A 14,734-nucleotide genomic window follows, 5' to 3' on the forward strand; every position below is an offset into this window, starting at 1 on the left:
AGATGTTATACATATTTCATTATTTGGATACTAGCTTCTGCCCGCGACTTCGTACGCGGATCCTGTCCCCTATGCCAGCGACTACGGGGTCAGCAAAATCAAAGATCTGAATAGTCTGATATTGAATTTTAAGGGCTCGTTGACTTGAAAACAACGGAATACGCATAACCATTAGAAACGTTCCATATATAAAATTTTTGTAATTTAACGGCAAAAGCACAGCAGACTAAACAAAACGCTGAGAACTGAACCGCAATAGACGTGACCATAGGGATAAAAGTAGTGATTCTAATTAGTCCGCATTTAAGTTTGTGTGGCAAAAATATTACACGTATTATTACGTAAAAAACATTAAATAGATGACAAAGTCGTGGTTACTTAGTGGAAGTCGTGGTAGTTTAGTAGGTGGAGAACCAATCTCTCAAGTATGAGCGTGCGTCTTTGATTCCAGGTCTGGCAAGTACCTGCCAATGCAACTTTTCTAAGTTCGTATGTACTTTCTACGCATATTTTGGATACCAATGACAGTTATTTGGAGGGGAAGTTAAACTGTAGGTTCCGGCTGACATTGAACATTCTTGGCAGTCGTTATGGGTAGTCAGAAGCCAGTAAGTCTGACCAGTTTTACCAAGGGGTGTTGGGTTGAGCGGGTAACCGGGCTGTGGAGGTCGGATAGGCAGTCACTCCTTGTAAAACACTGGTACTCAGTTGCATCGTGACTGGAAGTCGACCCTAACATAATTGGGACAAAGGCTCTTGAGATAATAACGACAATAATAATGGGATATAAGCACCGCAGGACATCTGAGGCTGATGACGGGGAGTAGCGACACCGCGGGGCTAATCTGCATTTAAAGTCCGCCGAGGTATCCTCGCCCTTCAGCCTCTCATGTCCCTGTTGCCCTCTTGTTGCTAATCAGTGACTGATTCCCGGGGGCCCAGTAAGTGAGGTGGCGAGTCTCCACCTGCCATTTTACATGTATCTAATACATTGTCATCCACTAACATCCCATCACAATAGCCCAAGTAGTTTTCCTCCATAGTTAGCAATAGTTTAGCACAGAACCGGGGATTGTCTTTTTTTAACGACGTCCACAGGGTATTGTCCTAGGGTTCATTTCTATAGTGTATAAAGGGATAAAGGTCTGTTTTGTGTCACCATTTCATTAAAGTTGTCTCATAAGGGCTTCAGCGTGTTGGCTTCGGCCCCACGTTTGCCTCCCAAAAATTCGGAACTCTGTAGTCCCGAGGTCTGGAGAGACATACAAAATAATAATGAGATATAACGCAACAAAGTCGAAAGAGAAGAGTGGGGGCTCGTGACTCCACGTCTAGGTATGTAAAATTTGTACTAATTTGTATTTGTACTAAGCAAAATTCAAGCGTGTTGTATCTTCGTTATTATTTGTTTGTGAGAGAGAGAAAAGAAAAATACGTGTCCATTATTTAGGGGTTATCTAAAAGACGGACTAATTACTTTTTTTGATTCACCATACCTATTTCATAACATTCATTTTTATACATTTCAAGTGTATTGCTCTTGAAGTTCCACATCAGGTGATCCAGATCTTCGATGTTAATACGTCAGTAGAGAGTGCTTATCAGATTGAACCGCTTTTGCTAGAACCTCATATCTTCATATGCTATAGTCTAGCTGGGCTCCTGGAGTTCCACATCAGGTGTTTTACATCTTTAATTTTTATAAGTCAACAGAGAGTGCTTATCAGATTGAACAACTTTTGCTAAAAACGTCATACCTCTATATGCTATAGTCTAGCTGGGCCCCTGGAGTTCCACATCAGGTGTTTTAGATCTTCAATTTGTATAAGTCAATAGAAAGTGCTTATCAAATTGAACAACTTTTGCTAAAACGTCATACCTGTATATGGTACAGAGAAGCTGGGCTCTTGGGGTTCCACATCAGGTGTTCCAGATCTTAAAATTTATGATCTCAGCTGAAAATGCTCATCATATAAAACAATTTTTTCCAAGGCACCATTTTTGTATCTCTTATAGTTTTGTTGGTCTGTTGGAGTTCTGCATCAGGTCTTCAAGTTTCGAAGATAAATTATAGCCTATATGTTGACCAGGCTTAATACTGATACAACAAAGAAAAAATCATTGAAATCCGTTCAGTAGTTCCGAAGATTAGCGTGTACAAACAAACAGACATACAGACATACAGACAAACAGACAGAATTTTTTTTTTGGATTTGTGCTCCATTACTGTTTCTAAACCCCACCCAATTATTATTTTTTTAATATATTCAATGTACAGACACAGTTTTTTTACAGATTTATTATATGTATAGATAGTCAATGTAATTGGTTTATAAGTTTTATAATATACTAGCTTCTGCCAGCGGTTTCACCCGCATCCCGTGGGAACTACTTCCCGTACCGGGATAAAAAGTAGCCTATAGCCTTCCTCGATAAATGGGCTATCTAACACTGAAAGAAATTTTCAAATCGGACCAGTAGTTCCTGAGATTAGCGCGTTCAAACAAACAAACAAACTCAAACAAAACAGCTTTATAATATTAGTATAGATTTAATTAAAATTATGAAATTATCAAGATGCACAGTTGAAATGAATTCATAAAGCCTGTCATGGTGGGTGGGGTCATAAATTATATTGATCTATGTCGCACCTCCTGCCTGCCTCCCATGCCCCCATGGGAAGGGCTCATTGCGCAACTGCAATCCCCAGATTTTCTAAGGACTAATTTACATGGGCTCCAATTTTAATTTATGTAGTAACCCGAATTATTTAATAATAAAAATGTTCCGTAGTAAACTAGGAACCCTTATAGTATCGACATGTCTGTCCGTCCGTCCGTGTTTCATAAGGGTTGCCACCCTATACCTAAAGTGAAGAGATTGTTTTTTTTTTTATTTCGCCCCTAACATGTGATATATCGTTAGATAGGTATTTAAAAATAAATAGGAGTTTACTAATATCATTTTTTGATAATATCAATATTTTGGGAAATAATCGCTCCGAAAGTTGAAAGTTCACGCGGAATAAAGAGATACAGAAACTATTAAAATGTGTGGTTCTCCGGTTCAAGAAAGCTGCGTCAGAGTTCATCGCTCGTCAACTCAATTTAAATTCCCAAATAATACAATTATGACTGTATTGTATTTATTAAGCGTTGATCCTGTACATGCAAAACTTAAATTCGTAATTTCGTAAAGTTCGCGAAGGATAGACATTTCAATATTACCTACCTACCTAATATAAAGAGGAAAGATTTAATTGTTCATTTGTTGGTTAGTCATCATCCTCCGAGCCTTTTCCCAAACTATGTTGGGGTCGGCTTCCAGTCTAACCGGATTCAGCTGAGTACCAGTGCTTTACAAGAAGCGACTGCCTATCTGACCTCCTCAACCCAGTTACCCGGGCAACCCGATACCCCTTGATTAGACTGGTGTCAGACTTACTGGCTTCTGACTACCCGTAACGACTGCCAAGGATGTTCAATGGCAGCCGGGACCTACAGTTTAACGTGCCATCCGAAGCACAGTCATTGGTGTCTAAGATATACTTAGAAAGTACATACAAACTTAGAAAAGTTGCATTGGTACTTGCCTGACCTGGAATCGAACCCGCGCCCTCATACTCGAGAGGTCGGTTCTTTGCCCACTAGGCCACCACGACTGCCTCATTTGTTGGTTAGTATAGTTGTTTAATCTAGTGAACCGATTTGAATAATTATTTCGCTACAAGCAATGTACCAGGATTGTACCTATATATTTATTTTAATTAGCCCGTAATGTCCCATTGCTGGGCAAAGATATATGATAGCTAAGTATAAATTCCTCGAAACGCGGATGAAACCGCATGGAACAGCTAGTCTGTAGGTACTAGTACAATAAAGAGGAAACATTTTTGTATGTTAACATGACATGGCAGACAGGCAACCACATACAACCTGGAAATTTTCCCTTGTTGTTGAACAACGCGAGTGTGGCGTTCAATCGGTATAAAACATTATTAAGTTTTGCATCTCTAAATAACCTGGTGGATGGTGTTAACTTATTGATAGCAATTAAAACTATGAATTCATTATGAACTGTCATTTGTTTATCTCTTTCACAGGACTTAATGGGCCTGTAAAAACTTTGATTATTTCACGATAAAAATTCTAACTTCTTAAGAAACATACCTTCCATCTTGTCCCAATTGATTACAGCGTAGGGCACCCAATTATGAAAATAAATGCTGTTCTTGCTATAAGTAGGTAGGTCGTAAAGATTTTCTTCAACAGGCAACCGATAAAAATATGATAAAACTGAAACTCTTGCAGACCTACTCCAAAAGGTCTTTGTAGCTAACGAAACTAGTGTTAGCTATTTATTCTAATATTACTATTATGTTGTTATTTTAATTGTAATAAATATTGATTTAATTTTCAAATGTTGAATTAATCGATTTGATTTTAAAATAAACTGTTAAAAGTTGTGAAACGATGACACTCGGTCGGCCGCCATCTTGTTGTTTACGTCTACATATAAAAGCAAGAGGCACAGCAACCGAGTGTCATTCGTTACTTGAGCGTCGCCTACACATCTCGTAAGTACTTTCTTTCTTTGTTTTGCGTCATTTATGCTGTTATTTAATTAATATTTACCTATTCAATTTAATTAAACTATTTATATTATATTGTATTAAACTGTTGCAAATGGATAAATAAGTGTTATTACTTGCTTTGAAATTATTTTATTATTTTACCATCTAATCACTTAAACTAAGGGGTCTGACACTAGGTACTATTAAATAATTATATATTTCAACAATTTCACATTAGTATTAAGTAACTTTATTGCCGAAAACCCCAATGATATGTTGAAAAAGTCGTACGTATAAATAAAATATGTTACTGAATCTCTAGCTTCTATGTACCCACCCTAAGAGTACCCGCACATTGCAGAGTAAATACTTAGTCGGCCCATAGCTGACCCGAGACGGTTGGCAAATATTTTGTTTAAGAAAATCTTGATTCTTATCAAAGTTTTCAGTCGGTCTGGTACCATCTAATATTTGTAATGTACTAAGTACCATTCATCTTCATACTGACTTATGATCCCTAACAAGCTATCGGCCGACTAAAAGTTTGCAGTGTGCTTTTTTTAGTCGACTATTACCTATTAGTCGATTTAAGTTAATATTTAATCGACTATAAGTTAATAATACTATTTGTACCATACTTTTCGATTTTGCCAATTCTTTCGATTATTTTTTGGCGGAAATCACATTTAAAGTTATAAAAATAATGCTGAAATTATAAAGGTTTGAGATATTGTATGATATTGTTTCAGATTTCACTGCACTTGCGCAGAAGTTGGGGCGGGCCCAATCGATACTGCAGAAAGTCTACCCGTGACGACGGACGGACCTCTGTTCTCGGAGTAATTAGAAAAATTGTTTTCTTGCCGTGTTTCGCCGTTTCGACCATTGAAAAAGGTAGGTGCAGCTAGGTACTCTTTCTCCTAACGTTTTCGCGATCCCAGTTTTGATAACTTATCCAAAATCAGGACATTGGTATATTTCCTTTGTTCACATCTTTTGATAAATATTCTTTGTGATTAAATAAAGATAAAGTTTGCTTTTTTTAAATAAATGTATCGCGTATTAATGTAACTATATCTATCAATTTAACGAATTTCTGATATAAGTTACCTTTTGAGCCGCTACTTTATTTGAATAACATACGAGCTCCCGGGTCTAGATTTCGTCTGTCTAGAAAGTTCTTTGAAACACATTTAGATATATTATTGAAAATAAGACAGTTTTCTTTATTTCCAATTTTTCATGACACAATGGAGACCACGCCCATGTGAATAGTACATGGGCGGAAAAGGATTCCATGACCTTATTTACAATTTTATTACTAAAAGTTATAATAGAAATGCAAATTATCTTATGGATATCTCATATTTAGGACGTGAAAATAAGATTTTTGTATACCTATTTAATTTGGATGACTATGTACGTACTTCCTGTCCGCCATTTTGACATGGGCCTCCTCTGTGCTATTATTATTTCATTATTAATATACAAAGAGAAAAGATATTATTGTTTGCTTGTTTTCAATCGAATGGACTCCGGAAATACTGACCAATTCGAATAATCCCTTCGTTTTTAGCAAGCTACAGGTTCTATCGATATGTTTTATCCGGGTACGGGAAGTTCCCGGGACAAGGGTTAAACAGCTAGTAGATTTATATACTTAGCAAGTTCTATTCCACATGTTTTGATCCTGAACTATCACTACAAATAAAACAAGTCGCTTTTTCTGACCCTATATTCCTATGTAGGTAGGTATGCTTAAATCTTTAAAACTACGCAACGGATTTTGATGCGGTTTTTTAATAGACTGACTGAGTGATTGAAGAGGAAGGTTTATATGTACATATAATATATAACATTCAGCACCCGTGCAACGCCGAAGCGGCTCGCTATTAATAAAAAAGACGGCACTCAATGTGTAAAATCTAAATAATCAATTAACTTTAAACTAACTGTAGGTGTACCAGTTTCAATCTGTGATAGTTTGGCAATTAAAATTGAAAATCCTTTTACCTCTAAAACGGAAACCTATTTGAAATGTAATCGAAACGAATTATCTGACATGAAACTATTTCAATTCCAGGCGGATTCCCCCACTACTGCTGATGGCATAATGTGCTATCGGATTCCTACAGAGCAGATACCGATTGGACACACCGTGATCAGCAACTACACCCCAGCCCCGCGACCGCGCAGCGTGCTCGTGAGCATCTACTTCGGTGAGCCGCAGCCCGACGCCCTGCTGGGAGTTCGCGAACGCAACCACCCTCGGCGTGAGTTCCAAGGCCGCTGCTAACTCCTCGCTCCACCCAACACTAACTACCAACATGCCTGTCGCCACCATGGTGCGTGAGGCCACCCCCCAAAATGAGGGCATCTGGGCCTGCATCAAGGCCATGTTGGAGTCTTGGAAACAAGAAATCATTTTCTCCTATCGTATCATTCAAAACAATTACTCCCCCTTCACCCTCATCTAAATGCTCACTTGAATCCTACCTTCATCCTTCATGTTATTATTAATTATCTAGACTCAATTTGTATCTGTCAGACTTACGAAAAACAATCTTAATAGTATTCCAAAACAAAGCAATTTCATCTTCAAAATTCTAGCGGCAGTCATTATTCGCAATGAATTAAAAATTCCCATTTTTTGAATGACGTAAGTCTGACAGATACAAAGTCTTAGCTCACCCTAATATTCCTACTCACACCTATGTGTTAGTGTTTCAATATTTCATGTTCTTCTTACAATGTTATAATGATTGCATTGATTTGAGTAATATATGTTAGTTATGTTATTAAGATAATTTACTTAAGTAACAACGAATTAATTTGGACCGAGATATTGATAGGAAGACCAACCCGTGTGACCGACGTAAAGAACTGTGACTCATTTTGTGTACCTACTTAAATAGTTTCCAATACCTATCAAATCCTGTTTTCGCTATGGATTGCCGTTGGACAGAACACATTATAGTCAAAATATTACCACTTTATTACCACTCAAAATTGTAAACATGGAAAGATGCATTGTAACATATTGGCTTTCGCTCTCATTGGCAATGGGCGCAAAGCAACTTTTAACTAACGCTAGGTCATTTGTAAAATTGAATAAAAATGTTCAAAATTTCAAACATTCGCATTTAGGTAAGGTGAGACTGGTACGATCACAAAACACACAACACACACACACAAAAATGAATAAAGCACGCTAATAATTTTTAATTTTGTTTAATCGATTTATATGATTTGTTGATATTTAAAATACTTTATAAGTTATCTGTTGTAATAATTAATTAAGTTTTTGTATTTTAACTTTATACCTGTTTCAAATATACTTGTTAATTTTCTCTATCTAAATATACTATTTTATTTCTACCTTTACCACTACGCACCACTGTGCTACTTTCAGAGTAAGTATTGCCCGACTTCGTTAAGGGGTATAATATTTTTTTAAAGTAGCCTTAACAAATAAATATATACCTTAACTGTGTTTGATATTCTATATCAAAATTCGTATACAAATAATTTCTAACATAATGTTACATAAACTAATCGCACTCGATATTATAGTACCTACACACAAATTACATAATTAAATGTACGTAAATATGCAAACGGTTTGCTTAGCACTTAAGCAGATAAATATATAAAGATAGTATAGATTACTTACATTACTTCATAATTGGAGTAGCTTAGAAAGTTATAATATAATATTTTAAGTAAAATATATTTTTATATAGAGTAGGATTTAGTTTGAAAGACACCATCACTTTGGCACCACAATTGTGATAATGCACCACCGTGGTCGGTTCGAACCCTTGGGGTGCTTGCGAGCAGGCAACTTGAGCAGCCTTGTGCGCAGTCGTGAGAATTTATTTGGGCCATGTATTGATTAGTGACAAAGAACTGAGCATACTTAAGCATTTGCAACTTGGCAGTTTTTTTGCAGAATTCTTCGTCATACTTTACTCCGCAGATGCAGTATTTTATCTTCATTGTAAAGGTCAGCTTGTACCTGACAATATCTAGGTTCCTAGATTGTGTCCTAGACTTTGACAGATATGAGTGGCCAAAATGATCAGTGTGCACTTACCAGCACTGAGTGCATAATGTAGTAAGTATATATTTTTATATGTAGGATGTTTTATTTAATTTTGTTGACCCATAGATTTGTACTTACTCCGTAAATCGATTAAACTGCATCATATGGAAGTTTCATGGTTTCAGCAAAAACGGGGTAACAATTAACCCTCATATATTTAAGTTTTTAATACTGGGTAATAGACTAACGCATACATAATTATACAGGAACTTTCTTTCTGAAATAATAGGCATTTTTTACTCTATTCTGTAGATGTCAACATTTGTAAGCCTCATTTTGACCTTAATGCTTATTGTATCCATATTCACATATGTGAATGTTAATTTTTTGTTTAAGTGTAACAATTTGTCTTTACATAATTAGCATCAACGGAAACTATTTTCAGAAGCATAGGTTATAACATTTTTTTTCTAATGCAAAAAGGAACCTTAAGTGATGGTCAGACGAATGTCCCCGATAGTAGATATACTTAGCTAATCCACGCATTACAGAGGAGCAGTGCGCATGCTCGATGTGCGACGTCGGCACTAGTCGGCAGTCCCTCGGAGCGTGCGTCAGTCAGCCGATAGCATGTGCCCTGGACGGTCACACATGCTATCAGCTGAACGGCGCAAAAACTTCTGACACAACTTACCCTAGCTTTACCTACTGGTCATATTTTTTAGCACATTCTTGCTTTTTTTTCTTTTTTTTTTTAAATTCTTTTGGATATAAGTCATCATCCTCATATTTTCATGATTTACAATTTTGATCTAATTTTCATTTTTGTTAAAACTAAACTTCTGTTTTACAAAAACAGCCAAAAAACTCAAAACTTTGACTTCTAATATCTTCATAAGCACCAACATTCAGTTATATGCTTATTTATGTTTTTTTTTTTTAATCTAAATTAGCATAGTAATATTCCGTTTAGGTACCTATAACATAGTCAAACTCCTATTTTATGATGTGACTGATCCACGCATTACAGGGGCGCAGTGCGCAAGCTCGATGTGCGGCGTCGGCACTAGTCGGCAGTCCCTCAGAGCGTGCGTCAGTCAGCCGATAGCATGTGCCCTGTAGCCCGATTCTTCTAATTTTACTTAAGTGACATACGATTCACATTCGACTGCGATCCAATCACGACTCGATTACGATTGAAGCGTACGTGGCATTCCGCTATTTTTTCTTTGAAATAAACGTTTTTATCCTTTTCTGTTCAATGTCATGATGATCCTTTTCTGTCTTTGATGTGTGAATCATTTTGTCTGCAAATGATTTACGATTGCAATATGATTGTAGAGCAAACTACCGTCTAGACCAAAATCACACCAAAATAGTAGACCAATCGCAAACCTATCGAATGTCGTTGGAATGCGATTGGTCTTATATTAGTAGCAAAATGCCCGATATGGTTAAAACTGCTATTGCGATCATATTGCGATTCGATTTCTATTCAATTTTGACATTATTAACTTAGGAGAATCGGGCCCAAAAGGATAAAAACGTTTATTTAAAAGATAAAAACGCTTCAATCGTAATTGAGTCGTGATTGGATCTCAGTCGAATGTGAATCGTGTGTCGCTCAAGTAAAATTAGGAGAATCGGGCCCCCGGGCTGAATTTGAATGTCACTATTTCTTTATATAAGTACAGTATCTAAATTGTTGTCTATTGATTTGTGAATTCGCTGTCCCCAACGAATAATATCGTAACCAAAAACTTAAAATTTTACAGGAAAAATAAAAAACCGTTTTTTGCTTATAACTTCTTAACAGATTTACATAGCAACATCGTTGGTATATCAAAAACTTGTTTTTTTTTTTTCTTAAATATTTATTTGTCATATAAATAAATATTGGATTTATTCTCATTAAGTTTTAGCTAAAAATGTATATTACCAGAAATGTAACAAAATTTTGAACCATAATGCACAATACGATTTTATTCATGTAAATTGTTGACAATGACCTACACACGGCAATAGTCCATTGCAATTGTCTTCACTGTAAAGTAGCGATGTTCATTATAATGGTAACTTATTATTGCCATAGTATTCACTGCTCAAAACAATCTATTGTGGTAACAGTAAACGCGAATAATATGGTAACATACTTTACCGAAATCAGTTTTATTTTTTCTACTTGAATAAGTTTGTTATAACGGTTTACTGAAATATCTAGAGTAAATATTTAGAGAAGAATACTATGGGTAAATTCATTACAAAATGTCTAACTCAAAAAGTAATAGCACGAATCACGTGAAAAAAATTCACAGGGTGTAATCGCACCTCTAGAACAATAATTCCCCATAAAAGCACTTCTATCGTAATAATCGAATACGATATTATTCGGTGGGGACAGCGAATTGTGCCTTACCAATTTTAACACCGCAGTACCATTACCACCAGAGGGGTCAAAGGAATAAGGTGTGGGTGTAGATAGGTAAATAAAACCAAAAACACCAATAAAAGAAAGACGTTTACTTAAATCAGAAGATATTACTAATCTAATACAGTAGACATAAGCGGGGCATAAGTTTTTACTACTACAATATTCCATCCAGTCTTAATCGGGGCATTAACCTTATAAAAATTACCATCACGCGTTTTTAAATACATTTCAGTCTCTGTAATCACAATCCAAAATACACATATTATAGTTACAAGTACCTACGATAAGTTAGGAGATCTTAGCTTAGTACACTGAGGTTATAACCTACTAAATATGCCACACGTAAAGAGAATACATTCAGATAATATCCAGAGTGATAGAACAGTTGCCAATAACATTTACGAGTATTTTAAGAAGATATCTTAGTGTAGTTAAAATTGTACTTCAATCCATGCTTGTGGCGCAGATTTGTTACCATCCACCGAAGTGAATGGAAATTCAAAGATTTAGACTTTTCCTGCCAGAAAGAAAATTTCTCCGTCAGGAAAAATTCTACATCTTGTAAACTTCAGTCAGGCTACAAATTATATTCCTAAAACCAAACTTACATTCAAAATAACTCTGCGGATTTTTAGATCTCATAGATAACTTTAATCTGCAAAATTAGTTGACATATTTTATTTTTAAAATCTGCCAAACTGGGTAACTTATTATTGATATTAAAGTTATCTGATGACTAAAAAATCGCATTTAATAACTTATAATACTAAATTAAAAGTAGATTTTTAAAGTAATATAACACAACCCATTCTTCATACAAACTTAACCAAATGAATATAAAACGCATATAAGATCAAACTGATTTCCTAATCATGAAATAATTAAAATTATACAAACTGGACAGGAACATAGACATTAGAAAGGTGCACGTTATCACAGCAACTGTTTGGCCCATGAACAGTCCATTCGTTTCGATATTTAACTAATATGAACCCACTTTCGAAAGTATTCTATCTAGTGAAATTGATAGGTACCTCTTACAAAGGAGGTGGTGGACCTGTAGGTAGATATTTCAACACAGAAGTTAAATAAATCTAAATGAATGGATCCTTTACTGTCATATGGACGACACCCAGCCACCGACAACTTGCGTTTGAAATAAAAACGACACAACCGATATAAGTCGGTCAAAAACAAAAGCCAATCGATTAGGATAGTCCGTTATATCATTGCCTGGGTCATAGGGAAAGCAGTTTCGTAGGGTCTTTGGTGAAAAAATAACAGAAATAATAAGCCTTCGTCAGTCATTTTTCTGAGCGGTGAAAACGTGGCGACGGTAGCAGAGGCTGGACCAGGGATCTTTGAGTAGCTTTCCAGTCTGTGGGTTGATATTCTTCACCGCGCCTTCCGGGCGAGCCTTCACTGGTTCGGTGCAAACTGATGCCTCCATACCTGGAATTGAAATAAATTATGTGTGACAACCTGATACTGACTGCACTTACACACAAGTACCTACTTTTAAACACCCTACGCAATTACCATCAGTTTTCTTTGCTCACAATATGTATGACAACATGTCACCAGGGGCCCGATTCTGCTAAGTTAATAATGTCAAAATTGAATAGAAATTGAATCGCAATAGCAGTTTTAACCATATCGTGCATAAAAATTAACCAAGTTCTGTATTTACATATGGACTCGTAAAGGTTACAAATTTTATCAATGTACGTTGAGTGTTTTGAAATTAACAGGGTTCTCAGAAATATGTTCAAGATTAACATCCTACCTATTTTTTTCGCCGTCAAAAACTGTATAGTTTAGACCAAAAAATTGTTTGAGACAAGCTAATTTCGACATTCAGTTCAGCCCCTTAAGTAAAATTAGCAGAATCGTTCCTACCCCTGATGATGGAGACGACGGAAAACAAAAAACTACGAAGAATTGCTGACTCTCTAAGCTACAGGCCCACACCTAGGTAGTTTAGGAGTCAGTTATGTATATTTGCGACCTTAATAAGCCTAAAAATGAAAACTATGTACTTATTCATAGTTTTCATTAGCGGATAAGGTCGCGAGCGAAAGCTAGTCCGTTACAAAAAACTTGATAAGAATTTGCTCAGTTGCATTTGCGAGAAGCTATTGAATTAAAATTGTGCATTTCGATTGATTGAATGAGTCACGACAAAATGGCGGATGGACAACGCCCTACTCATATCACAGCAGAGCATGGAAGTCGTTTCGAGTCGTTGCGATATTAGTTAAACAGCTAGCTTTAATTAATAGAGTAAAGTAAATTAATAATCGCATCACAATACCTACTTCGCGGCACAGACCAAATGGCAGGAGCATAAAAAATATCCTAATTCACTAATGCACCAAATTTTCGCCAGTTCTGCCAGACAATAAATAGGTCACAGTACCTAGGTACCTACTCATTTACCTACACACCAACAAGAAAGACACTAAGCGTCATGAACCCAAAAAAAGCAAATGGACAGGTTCACTTACCTGAAACAATAGCCATACGTAACACCAGAATTCAGCCGTTTTAAGATCTAGAAAAAATTCAACTTACCCGCCGACATCAAGGACATCGAGAAGGCGTTCCCTCTCCTAACTTCGTTCAGCTATCAAGGCAGCAGAAGCAGCAGCAGTGGACACGACCGGTCGCTCCAGGGGCAGCCGACGAAAGGACCCATCGATTGCTGCTCATACAAGGACTGCGCAAGTGCAATACTGTACTACCTAGTTGTATGTAGCGTGCCTACCTGTAACGGAGACTACGCACTGCACCGAAAATTATTGACTGGCTGTCATTAGGTAGGTACGTAAAAAAAAGGACCTCAAAACAGTTGGGTACCTATAATTGGAAATTAAATCAAAATCAAAAAGCGTTTATTCAAATTAGGCTGAAAATCTGTACTTTTCGAACGTCAGAATTACATGAGACAGTCCCTTAAGCGCCCACCCTTCACCACTTCCTATGGGCTATTACGTAAGGCTGCCTTTTAAGTTCTGTCGTTTGGTAACCTCCCGCGATTATTAAAAAAAATATATATATGTCGGAGGCGAACATCAGGATGGCACTATCGTCCGACATCAGTTAGGGTAATCAAGCAAAGAGATAACTCAAAGAAACTCAAAACTCAAACGAACTCAAAAGTCAAACGTTTATTCAAATTAGTCAGAACAAAAGACAGCCCCCAAAACGCCCGCCCTTCGCCACTTCCTATGTGTTTTGGCTTGGGGAGAAGAAGTGGCGGAACAAACTCCCCAGCAACACATGTCTGTCTGTTAGGTTAGAAGAACCTTTACACTTTAATTTCAAAAGACACTTTACACACTTTACAATATGGATCTACAACAGTACTACAACACTAGGTACACTACACGTAACGAAAGGCAGTATCGAGATGTGCGCAGCACGACGACTCGACCAAGACTGAGCTCCGCGGACGCCACGCCGACCACCACTACTCTGCCAAGCGCGCCAAAATGTTGTTTCACCGGAAACGCCACCAGAGGGCGCGCTTGCGTGACGTTTAGTGTCCGTACTATTGGCAGTCTCCGACATATATGCCATTTGAATCTTTTTGAATTTAGAATTCGAAAACAAAAGAATGTTTTTAAATAGGTCGAATAGTTTTATTGTATCGTCCATGCAAAGGTGACAGGTCGGTTGCAAA

At 36.8% G+C, this 14,734-nt stretch overlaps 2 long non-coding RNA genes across 2 annotated transcripts; one reads left to right on the forward strand and one right to left on the reverse strand.

Annotated features, from left to right (window-relative positions):
• The first annotated feature begins 4,561 nt into the window (after positions 1–4,561).
• Positions 4,562–7,933, forward strand: LOC110375736 (uncharacterized). Its single transcript, XR_002429494.3, has 3 exons — positions 4,562–4,576; positions 5,323–5,467; positions 6,657–7,933. It is a non-coding gene; the product is annotated as an uncharacterized LOC110375736 (long non-coding RNA).
• Positions 7,934–11,812: 3,879 nt separating this feature from the next.
• On the reverse strand, positions 11,813–13,761 carry LOC110375744 (uncharacterized). The gene is made up of 2 exons (XR_002429497.3): positions 13,624–13,761; positions 11,813–12,501 (listed from the first exon to the last, which is right to left on the reverse strand). It is a non-coding gene; the product is annotated as an uncharacterized LOC110375744 (long non-coding RNA).
• Positions 13,762–14,734: the final 973 nt, after the last annotated feature.

Source organism: Helicoverpa armigera, chromosome 1, assembly GCF_030705265.1.
Source record: "Helicoverpa armigera isolate CAAS_96S chromosome 1, ASM3070526v1, whole genome shotgun sequence".
In the NCBI taxonomy this organism is placed as follows: domain Eukaryota; kingdom Metazoa; phylum Arthropoda; class Insecta; order Lepidoptera; family Noctuidae; genus Helicoverpa; species Helicoverpa armigera.